This window comes from Cololabis saira, chromosome 24 (assembly GCF_033807715.1).
Source record: "Cololabis saira isolate AMF1-May2022 chromosome 24, fColSai1.1, whole genome shotgun sequence".
NCBI lineage: Eukaryota > Metazoa > Chordata > Actinopteri > Beloniformes > Belonidae > Cololabis > Cololabis saira.
The window spans coordinates 21069130-21081690 of record NC_084610.1 but is presented as its reverse complement, the minus strand read 5'-3'; positions in this window follow the sequence as shown (position 1 = coordinate 21081690).

Genomic DNA, 12561 nt, shown 5'->3' with positions numbered 1-12561 from the left:
TTATGGACCACGAAGTAAACAAGTGCACACAACCTCTTCCCAAAACACCCTTGTGTATGCCTGCACAAAACCCTGTGTATATATATTTATGTTTGTCGATATATTTGGTTCAATATTCTGTCTTGACTCCTGGCTGGTTTCCATTATCCCGGCTAGATTTACGGGGCCTTGGTCCTTGGTGCATGTCTCCATTACCTGGAACCGCCCCTGACGAGAGGTTTCGGGGTTGCTTGGGGTCCTTCAGGTTCCCCAAGTACTTTTACGTTGCCAATATACTCCTTATTTCCTCTATGGTCCTTTTGAGGTGGAGTCTTCTCTCCTCATCCATGTATGCAAATAAGGCAAACAGAATTCAGCAACCAGCTCAGCTCCTTCTATGTCCTAGCTGGGGTAGACTCCCAGTCATCCATTCAGGATCCTCTATTCAAGACTTGATTCAGGGCAACTGGACTTCATTTTCTTGGTTCTTGAAAGATGGAAGTTCAAGAACCAAGAAAAGGAGAACCATTTCCTGCTTTCAGGCAAGTTAGAGTTGGTGTTTCAAGCAAAACCCAGCATGAAAACGTCACCCGTCCAACAGGAGGTTTAGTCGACTACACCTTCTTCTACACCTTCTTCATGAACTGTGCACAAAAACTTCAGACGATCAATGGCCATGTGGTTTCCAACAAGACGATCAATGACCATGTGGTCTGTGTGGTCCCCAACAAGACGATCAATGACCATGTGGTCCCCAATAGGACGATCAATGACCATGTGGTCCCCAATAGGACGATCAGTAACCATGTGGTCCATGTGGTCCCCACTATGACGATCAGCGACCATGTGGTCCATGTTGTTCCCAACAAGACAATCAATGAACATGTAGTCTCCAACAAGACGATAAATGACCATGTGGTCCATGTTTTTCCCAACAAGACGACCAATGACCATGTGGTCCCCAACAAGACGATCAATGACCATGCGGTCCATGTGGTCTCCAACAGGACTACCAACGTGGTCTCCGCCAACGTACAGCACTTCTGGCCTTGGGTCACATTCAGTCTTACTGTTCCATCATCTGCATACAGAATGATCCAGTCTTAGATGGTCACATCTAATCAATACTGGTCTGGTGAAGGTCTGAACGTAACCTGAACCCCTAGTGTTTCCATAGAGCAGGACACTCAAATTTAAATAAGTTTATCACATCTTTTCCTGAAAAAAGGAATTTATGACCTCAAACTCCCTTCAGATGATGAGAATTGGGTGCCAGATTGAATAAATTATGTTTAAGAGTTCAATCACTGCAACCTCAAGAAGATCATGATGTTTCCGTCAACCAAACGCCCATCAAAGTCTTTGCATCCTTAAAGTTACAAACGTTGTCTGAGCAGCACTTGTTGATGGTGGAACAAACCATCATGAGCAACTTCACACAAATTCTGTCTTCATGATTACAAGTTTTGGTCCAGCTGCTTCTCAAAGAGAAGTTTTTCCTAATCATATCCTTTATTTCAGGCCGTAAAAAGTGAAAAGTTGCCATATTTCTCAGTTTGGTGCAGCTCTGCACTCCCCAATGCACACTTTGAAAGCACTTGCAGATTGAAATGCCTTTAAAAAGCCCCTTTGTGGCACATCATCACTGCCCGTGGTCCCTCTACGGAGAATAAGTGCCGCATGAGCTATGCAATGTATAGTTTGAACCCAGTGTCAGAAGCTCCCCCTCTATAATACTTGAAATGTTGGCGTGGCGGGCAGAGGCGGGTCGGGCTTCAGATGGGAGGCCCAAGAAAACGGCATGGGACATGCCATCTGGACATAAAACATATTAAATGTTGGTGGACACCAAACCTCTCAGTTTCATTCAGGAGGTTGGAGGAGCTCAAGTGGACGAAAACTCTTTAGTTAAAGCTCAACTTTCATTTTCATTTTTTTAAATGCATTTTTAAATTAAACAGCCGGTTCAGTAACCTTGGCGACAGACAATAAGTTCCATCGTAGATACGAATATCCTGATTACTCATTTATCTAAAGATACAGGACCATGTTGACCCAGCGGTCCGACGGTCTCCGGGGAAACCTTTGGTTCGAGTTCTGAAGATAGATGAAGAATGATTTGACACTAAATTAAAGACGGAGAAGCTTCTCGGTGATTCACGCGGCGTTGTCACATGACCTGTCTGTTTTTAAATCACCAGCTGACGTCCATAAAAAGAGACAACCCGAGGCTGTGTTCGACCCAAATGTGTCAGAGACGCGTCCCGGTGGACCCTCCGCGGATCGCTAACACACTTTCAAGCCTGTGGTTCGTTCTCATTCCCACATACCTGAGCTCCACTTCCTGCCTGTCACCTGGCCACGCCTCCAGTCTGCTGCCCGGCCCCGCCCACTTCGCCCGCCGTGCTCGTCCCTTTCCCTGGAACAATGACCAACCAGAACAAACCAGAAGCTTTTCTTCTGGATTTGAAAGCGGAGTTTCGACCGCTGCTCCTGGAACCAAAGAGGTCGTCAATCGTGTAGTTCAAGAGGCCTAAACACAGTCAGGGTGAAACGTCCTCCGTCCATCATCAGCTAAAGCTCTTTTTCTATTTTCTACCATTTTTTTTTAATCAAAGTACTTAAATCTAGATTTGTTCGTTAGCGCTTGAATCTGTGAGTGAAGCACTGCCACGATCCCTGTACAGATCCTGTAACACAGCGACATGCTTCCCAGATATCCTTCTTTGTAATTGTTGGAAATAAATTTCTTATTACCAGTTGTACACCCGTGTTTCTCATTACTGCACAGATGTTTTTACAGCTAATTTATCATTTTAATGTGGAAAGTTGAATCAGAAAAGAACAATTTGAGATTATTTTATGCAACTTTACCAAAACTGCTCCAGATATGACAGTTTCAACCACTTTCAGATGGAAACTGTGTAAAAGATCTGGACCCGCCCCCCGTTACCTGTGGGTTGAAAAGGCGAGCAGGCACAGACCTGCAGATCCGAAGGTCCGGCTGGGGTCTCCTGTTGTTCCTGGTCAGCAGCCTTCAACCAGGGAGAAGATCATCGCTTCAGACGGACAACGTGCATCAACCAACATTTCAATTTAAAACCTAAATGTACCCGAGTTGCAAAGTTTTCATCTGTCATCCTTTGGTGGTTGAACACAACAATAGTATAGAACGGGGGTCGGCAACCCGCGGATCTTGAGCCTCTTTAGCGCCGCCCTAGTGGCTCCTGGAGTTTTTTCAAAAATGTTTTACCTTTTTTTTCCTTTTTTTCTTCTCTTTTTTTCTTCTTTTTTTCTTCTTTTTTTCCTTTTTTTCTCCTTTTTTCTTCCTTTTTCCTTTCCTTTTTAATCTCGACATTTAGACTTTTTTCTCGAAATTTTGACTTTTTTCTCGACATTTCAACTTTTTTCTCAACATTTCGACTTTTTTCTCAACATTTTGACTATTTTATCGAGATTGTACTTCAACATTAATCTCGACATTTCAACCTTTTTCTCTAAATTTTGACTTTTTTTCGCGACATTTTGACTTTTTTCTCAACATTTCGACTTTTTTCTCGAAATTCTGACTTTTTTCTCAAGATTTTACTTCAACATTAATCTCGACATTATGACCTTTTTCTCTAAATTTGGACTTTTTCCTGGTTGGTCCTGGTCAACAGCCTTCAATCAGGGAGAAGATAATCGCTTCAGACAACGTGCATCAACCAACATTTCAATTTAAAACCTAAATGTACCAAAGTTGCAAAAGTTTTCCTCTGTCGTCCTTTGGTGGTTGAACACAACAATAGTATAGAACGGGGGTCGGCAACCCGCGGCTCTGGAGCTGCATGCAGCTCTTTAGCGCCGCCCTAGTGGCTCCTGGAGTTTTTTCAAAAATGTTTGAAAATGGAAATCGATGGGGGAGGGAAATATATTTTTTGTGTTAATGTGGTTTCTATAGGAGGACAAACATGACACAAATTCCAATGCTGTAAAAATGTGTAAAATAAATATTACATTTAAACATTTCTGTTAACAAAGATTTCAACATTAATCTCGACGTTTCGACTTTTTTCATGAAATTTTGACTTTTTTCTCGTCATTTCGATTTTTTTCTCGAGATTGTACTTCAACATTAATCTTGACATTTCGACTTTTTTCCTCGAGATTTCGACTTTTTTCTTGACATTTTGACTTTTTTCTCGACATTTCGAAAATCTACCCCCAGTTATAACTAATATAGAAACATGCAGCATGTGTTGTCTTCATTCTAAGGCTGATACAAGACTTTTCATTTTTTGCGGCTCCAGACATATTTGTTTTTTGTGTTTTTGGTCCAATACGGCTCTTTCAACATTTTGGGTTGCCGACCTCTGGTATAGAATCAATAAAATCAGAGTATGTTCAATATGAAAGATGTACGTTTCCAAAAATATGGTCTTAAAGCGGTGCTGCAGGTCCAACCCAGACCCTTCCAGACCGACCCAGAGGTCTCAGTGGTCTCAGCACATTTAACAGCAGAAGAAGACATGTCACCTTTAGAATAAGAGCGATTTCTGTTTGGTCTTTATTCACAACTCAGAAGTCAAGGTCAAAAGGTCACGGCCCTAATCATGAAAGAAAAAGTGGTTTAACATTTGACCGGATGACGTTCATTAAAATCCCCCCAGGTAGAGGACCTGCAGGTCTGGATCTGGACCAGGGGTGTCAAATGCGCGGCCCGAGAGAGATTTTCATGCGGCCCGCGAGAAGTTTCCAACGCAAAAAAACGAAATGTTAATTTACTTAAAAGGAAGGCATAAATAATTGCCATGAATCGCAGCATATCCGATAATATATTTCTTCTACAAATCCATCGTTATTCCACAAAGAGAGCAGTTTGACATTTTTTTAGTTTTCTAGAATGCATTTGCCGATTTTATTTCTTTGTAGACGGTCGTTTATTTTTATTAACTGACTACTATTATATATTTTCACAGGAAAGATATCACTGCTAAAAAAGATGATAGAAGATATTTATTCAGATAATTTCAGTTTTGAATACGAGGATAGTGACAAAGTAAAACAGTTAAAAGAGAAGTGCTGACTTTTTCGGCACACTGACGTAAATATCCGCGCCAATTTTTAAACATAAATACGCTTAATTGTACTGGAAAAATCTCTAAATCACAAAGAAACACTCTCGGATGTAATAAGAAAGATTTTGCTTTTAATTAAATTTCCTATAAAAAAGCGAAATATAAAAAAAACATACTTGTTTCTGTTTATCTTTGTAAAATGATATTAAAAGTATCTTACATAATTTGAAAAAAAAACGAGAAATTTCAAGAAAAGATCCTGAAGAAATATATTTTACATAATTAGAGTGTAAACAAAGTGCATATTTCCTTTAAAATTAACTAAACTGATATTGGATTAGATAACAATAGTAAAAAAAAATTAGAAAAAAAAAATGTTTCGCACCGTTTTTGTTATTTTGAGCGTGCGGCCCGCGAGAAAAAAATTTGTCAAATCCGGCCCCGCCAAGCAAAATGAGTTTGACACCCCTGATCTAGACCCTAGTGGTTGGTAGAGGAACTGCATTTTTACAAACAGGAAATCGGATGTTACTTCTTTGGCGGTTTTGTTGAACCTCTGTTAAAGTGCTTTCAAAATAAAAGCCAAATAGAGCTTTGATTTAGTGATTTGTGACTGCTTTATTTGTTCCCCCCCCCCAAAAAAAAAAAAAAAAAACCCAAACAATTTCATTTCAACATACGTTGTAAATTTGCGGCTTGTTCGCTTCGAAAAGTGTTTCTATGAACTGAGCGCCAGTAAGTCCAGCTCACGCACCACCAGTCTGAGTGTTTTTTTCCTTTTTTCTCTTTTTTTCTTCATTTTTCCTTTCTTTTTTAATCTTGAAATTTTGACTTTTTTCTCAAAATTTTGACTTTTTTCTCAACATTTCAACTTTTTCTCAAGATTGTACTTCAACATTAATCTTAACATTTCGACTTTTTTCTCGACATTTCGACTTTTTTTTTCGACATTTCGACTTTTTTCACGAAATTTTGACTTTTTTCTCGAAATTTTGACTTTTTTCTCGACATTTCGACTTTTTTCACGAAATTTTGACTTTTTTCTCGAAATTTTGACTTTTTTCTCGAAATTTTGACTTTTTTCTCGACATATCGACTTTTTTCACGAAATTTTGACTTTTTTCTCGAAATTTTGACTTTTTTCTCGACATTTCGACTTTTTTCTCTAGATTGTACTACAACATTAATCTTGACATTTCGACTTTTTTTTCGGCATTTCGACTTTTTTCTCAACATTTCGACTTTTTTCACGAAATTTTGACTTTTTTCTCAACATTTCAACTTTTTAATCTTGATATTTCGACTTTTTTCTCAACATTTAGACTTTTTCTCAAAGTGCATAATGAAAAAAACAATCTTCCCCCAGTTCTAACTAATATAGAAACATGCAGCACGTGTTGCCTTCATTCTAAGGCTGATACAAGACTTTTCATTTTTTGCTTTTATTTTAGCTCGACTCCGACGGGCCTCGCTCCCTCCAGATGTTTTCTTCAAGGCCCCACCTGGTGGTCAGAGGGGGAACTGCAGCTGGCAGCCCCAAACATTCAGGAGTGCTTGGCGCCTCGGCTCTGGGAGGAATCCAACTGCAGACTCTGTGTTTGGAGCCTCGGAGCGTCGGGGGCGTCGGGCGTGTGCTCGCACTGTCAATCACACAGTGAACTCTGCAGGGATGTCAGGTGACACGCGAGAGCTGTTGTGTCATGTACCTGTACACGGGCAGGTACAGCAGCCAACACAGGAATGCTAATGAATGGGGCTGCGGGGCCACACCAGCTCCGGCAAACGGCTCCTCCAGCTCCGGCAGGACTCGCCGTGCCTTTCCCATGATTTATGGCGGAGCAGTAATTTGTTTGAGGGCTGGGAGACGCCGTGAATCATCAGCTGCACATTTACAGTCAGTAATGAGGTCGTATTTAACGCTGCTGCTGCTGCTGCTGCTGCTGCTGCCTGGTGAAGACATCTGGAAACTCCCGATTGCATGTGGTCTGCAGACAAACACGGAAATACAAACAAAAATTGTCCCATCAGGTCCAGAACTTCAGGACGTCGTCAGATATGTACAAGGTGAAAATGAAGGAAGTCCTGTCCTCATGTCTCTGCAGATCATGCATAAAGGTAACACCTCTTAAAGCAGCACAATGTAACTTTCAGCTTTTGTTGAGTTTGGCGGCTGCTTTGGACAAAAGCGGTAGTGCTTTACCAGAAAGAACTACATTTCCCATGAGCACCAGCGCGTACTGCCGGAAAACTCCTGTCCCCGTCGCTGCATTTGTTTTGATGAGAGAAGACGGGACGGACTTTCAAAACCACGTTTCTGTTTTCAGCGGTCGTTTGCAGGATGGATAGTGAAGAGGTAATGTATCTATTTTTGGCTAAACAATATAATATGACGATGTTGAAAAACCTTAAGTTCAACTTGGTTTTATTAAGTTGTTTTTCTCTTTTTTTCTTCCTTTTTCCTTTCTTTTTTAATCTTGAAATTTCGACTTTTTTATCGAAATTTCAACTTTTTTCTCAACATTTCGACTTTTTTCTCGACATTTCGACTTTTTTCACGAAATTTTGACTTTTTTCTCGAAATTTTGACTTTTTTCTCGACATTTCGACTTTTTTCTCAAGATTGTACTTCAACATTAATCTCGACTTTTTTCTCGACATTTCAACTTTTTTCTCAACATTTCGACTTTTTTCTCGACATTTCGACTTTTTTCACGAAATTTTGACTTTTTTCTTGAAATTTTGACTTTTTTCTCGACATTTCGACTTTTTTCTCAAGGATTGTACTTCAACATTAATCTTGACATTTCGACTTTTTAATCTCGACATTTTGACTTTTTTCTCAACATTTCGACTTTTTACTCAAAATTTTGACTTTTTTCTCAACATTTTCGACTTTTTTCTCAAAGCGCGTACTGCCGGAAAACTCCTGTCGCGTGCATTTGTTTTGATGAGAGAAAACGGGACGGACTTTCAAAACTACTTTTCTGTTTTCAGCGGTCGTTTGCAGGATGGATAGCGAAGAGGTAATGTATCTATTTCTGGCTAAACAATATAATATAACAATGTTGAAAATCACTAAGTTCAACTTGGTTTTATTAAGTTGTTTCAGCGAGATAATGCGCCTACAAACTCATACGCTCTGCACTTTTTTCCTGTCACGTTTTTTAGAGGGACTTCGTCATAAATTAGTAGTCCAACATACTTACTGACAAAATAATAAAATACTTTATAACCTGTGAATAACTGAATGCCCATTCCTTATATTTTGCAGATCAGTCCTGCACAATTTTACAGTTCTCAGGAAAAATACTAGAACCCAAGACGAATCCCCTGTATGTGAAAACATTCTAATTTTGATTCTTATTGAACATAGAACTCTACATTTACATTTGTATCATAACAATTCTGTCTCTCTTGTCGGACATCCCTCCTCGTCTTCCAGCGAGTGAACGCTGGGCCAATGTTTATTCTAGTCCGGGCATTTAGCTTGTTACTTTCCCGCTTTCTTTTTTTCGCCTGCTCCAATAAAACTTTTATCTTCTTCGTTTTTTTTTGCTGCTTCGGCCACACTGTAAGAAAAAAAACTTTGTTTTTACGGAAGAAAACTGGCAGCTGTGGTTGCCAGAATAATACTGTAAAAGATACAGCGGATTGTAAAACACATTACAGAACAACCTGTGAATTTTACAATTTTAAACTGTAATCCTTTACAAAATAACATTATACAATTTACGTACAAAACTGGTAAATTCAACATCCATTTTCAGCCAAATTTGCATGACTATACCTTCATTAAAGCTATTTTCTCCTGTACAATTTACGTGCAGCCATTGCTTATTTTACATCTATTCCCATTAAATTTCACTGGAAAACATCAAAATAGAGGCATTATTAATCGGTAAAAGCCTCATTATAAGTAATTAAGTAGGAGTCTTAAGTATAAGACAGTAATTTGACTGAATTTTTCCGCTTATTTTATTAAAAGATTGTGTGTTGTGTAACATATTTTGTAGTATTAATAGTTGTGAAATAAACATCTACATACTATCATTGAATTATTTGAGTAATGTCTTCATTAAATGAGTTATTACACGTTAGACAGACAAACTCTGACACAATGTCAACAAAGATTTATCTGTAACATTTAACGTCCTTCACCGTTGCTATTTCAGTTTTTTACGGTCATTTTTACGGGCTTTTCTTACAGTGCATGATACCAGCTTCTGCTGAGCTCTGCGCTCCACGCCCCGCCCATTTTCGTCTCGACTACGAATCAGGAAGGAGGGGGAAGTGACGTATGCCGTAAAGCAGTCAAAGCCGTAAAAATGTGTAGTTTTTTAGTGTGGCAGGGTTCCTACCATGCTCCTCAAAGTTACATAGTGCCAGTGAAGGCGATACAGACCCCTCAGACCATGACAGAGGTTCATTAAACCTGTTGGAAGTTGATGTTCCATCACAATGATGATGATGAAATATTAGATTAAGGTGGAAAAGTTACATAGTGCTGCTTTAAAAATGGGCGTTGGTCATCTGTGAACATATAAACCAAGACACCTCCAACCAAGATACAGATCAGCTCCACGTTAATGGGGTTTCCTCGCGTTCAGCAGGAGACTCGGGTTACGGTGGAACTTGGGAGTTCTGAAAGAGACGCAGCAACAAAGAGAACTTTTGTGTTACGTGAAAGACATGGGACTGGTGAGAGCGTGTTCACCAGTCTTCCACACTCAGGCACTAAAATTCAATTACACTCAAATCAAGTCCACTGAGTTCAGTTCAGTTTAATTAAATTCAAATCAGTCTAACTTAATCTGAGACAAATCAGTTCAGCTTTATTTATTTGTTTATTTATAGGATCCCCATTATCTGATGTCGCGACATCAGCTATTCTTCCTGGGGTCACCAATGCAATTTTAAAAGAACATAGTCCACACATACACACATATATCGCTGTTACGGATCACTGTAACACCGAGTCATCATATACACAAACAGCAAACTTTCTGTCTAAAATACATTATTGGTACAAAGAATGCATCATATAGTCATTCCAATACCACGAAGTATAACCCACAAATACATTCCTGTAATAAATTAGAGCATGTGATATATTTGTTACTCATTGAATTTTATGTAAAAAGTCTTTTGCTACCTTTTTAAAACTGTATTTTGATGTAATATTTTTTATGTTATTAGGTAATGCGTTCCATCCTGTGATCGCTCTGTAATAACAGTGTGTTTTAACAAGTTTGTTCTTGGTTTAGGTGCCAGTAAATTATCATAACATGATTGTCTGTTTGGATATTTATTGACGTTTCTAGTGAGCACTATCTGAGCTGCCAAATATTGTGTTTTTTTACTATTAATCAAATTCCTCATGAAAGTAAGGAGACTTAAAGGGGACCCATTATGAAAAACACGTTTTTTCTTGTTTTAACATATATAAAGTGGTCTCCCCCCACCCTGCCAGCAGAGGGGAGACAAAATACCATGAATTTCTGCAAGGTCTCTGACCCCCGCCTTACAGAATCTCCCAGTGTCACGTGATTTTTTTTGAGCCGATTAAAATCTGCACCTAGGGTGACGTCACCCGAGGCGCAGAGGTTCTGCCTCTGCTGCTGAAACCACGCCCACAACCAGCTCTCTACGCCGGCTGGAGCTCTGCCGTTGTTTACAAGCGGTGGCTGTTTCCACAGCGAGGGAGAGTAGAAATTAGATTTTGCATCGACATTTACCCTTATAAAAGGATCAGTTCCCACAGCACGGACCCGGTAACTGCACACGAGTCAGCGGTAAGTTCCTTTTTTTTAATGTTATTTGTATGATCTTTGCATGGGCTAAGTATTTAGCTTAGCTCCGGAGCCCCGGCGCCGCATACGGAGCTGCGGGGGCTGCTCACGGACCGGACCGTCGAGGAGCCCCGGGCTCGGGGCTCTATTAGTAGGGGTGTAACGATACACTAATCTCACGATACGGTACGATACACGATATTGAGGTCACGATAACGATACGATACGATATTATAGCAGTATTTTTTTAACAACCTTGATAGAGGAATATATGACTGGAAAAAATTTACTTTTATTTGAAAGACACATAATACAAAACAATGCTGTGCGTTTGCCCTATTGTTACAGTTTGTAATGCTTTATAACTGTTTAAGTTTTAAAGAGAAAGCCAGGCCAACCATTTTCCACAAACTGAACTAAAAGTAAATGTCAGGTTTGCATTATGATCTTCAGTTTCATACAAGTACAAATATTTAGCCACAAACGGAATAGTTTCTCTCATGTATGATTTGAATTTTTTCTTTTCCAGAAATTTAACAACTAAAATTGAATAAATAAATACAAGTAAATAAATACATACAATTTTACATCATAAAAAAGATTGATTCATGCTCACCTTATAAGTGTAAGAGGAGATTTATTTTTGTTAAGAAGGTTATTTTGTTAATTCAGGGTTCATTATTTTATAAATATATTCTTTATATTCTGATGTAAATCAGGGACTATAATGACACTAGTCAGTTTATCTGTAGTGATTAGTCTGTTTTAGATTGGGCGGAGTGATACGCCACAGTACGGCACTAGGTGCTGTGTTGATGTTCTGAAATCCTACGCTGTTGAGCGGACATTGAAGTACACGCAAACTCACGCAGAAGTTGTCCCGTGTTTATCCTACTCACGACCCCAAAAAGGTTTAATTTAATAAGGTAAGGCTTCACTCTACACCAGACTTAAATAAGTAAAGGTTCAGAGCTCAAAACAGGACCGCAAATCGGGACTACTTTCTTCTGAGCGGAGTAATATTTTGGTCCGCGCGGTCGTGGCTGCGGCAGCGGTCGCGGTCGGATGCGCGTTTCTAGTCAACACAATAGATTAAAATTAATAACCCAATATCGCGATACAGGTTGTCACCTCCACGACACGTTTCGTGACGTTTTTGTATCGCGAAATTTCGTGGCACGATATATTGTTACACCCCTATCTATTAGTAACGTAATACATTTTTCTTCTGTGGTTTCAGATCTTTCAAGCACCTGGAGCTGTTCACATTCAGAAGACGCGCGGTCCTTCCTTGAGCCAGCAATAGTGCATACATTTTATTTATATATTTTAACAATAAAGTTGCCATTTGTGAAAATTCAGTGTTGTGATTTCTTTACAGTTAACATGATTCATTTGTCTTGTAACATAAGAAGTGAAATGATGAGGAATTGGAGTAAATAACCGTGGTGTAACTGAATTAAATTCAATCTTTCTTTCTTTCTTTCTTTCTTTCTTTCTTTCTTTCTTTCTTTCTTTCTTTCTTTCTTTCTTTGAAGACGAGGTGACTAAAGGCTGATTTATGGTTCCGCGTTACACCAACGCAGAGCCTACGGCGTAGGGTACGTGTTGATTTAATGCAGAACCGTGGACACGCTTTGCTACGCAGCCGCTGCTATTCTCCCCGGAGCGACGCTTTGTCTCCTCCCCACATCATTCAAGCAGCCAATCAGCACAGAGCCTCATTATCATAG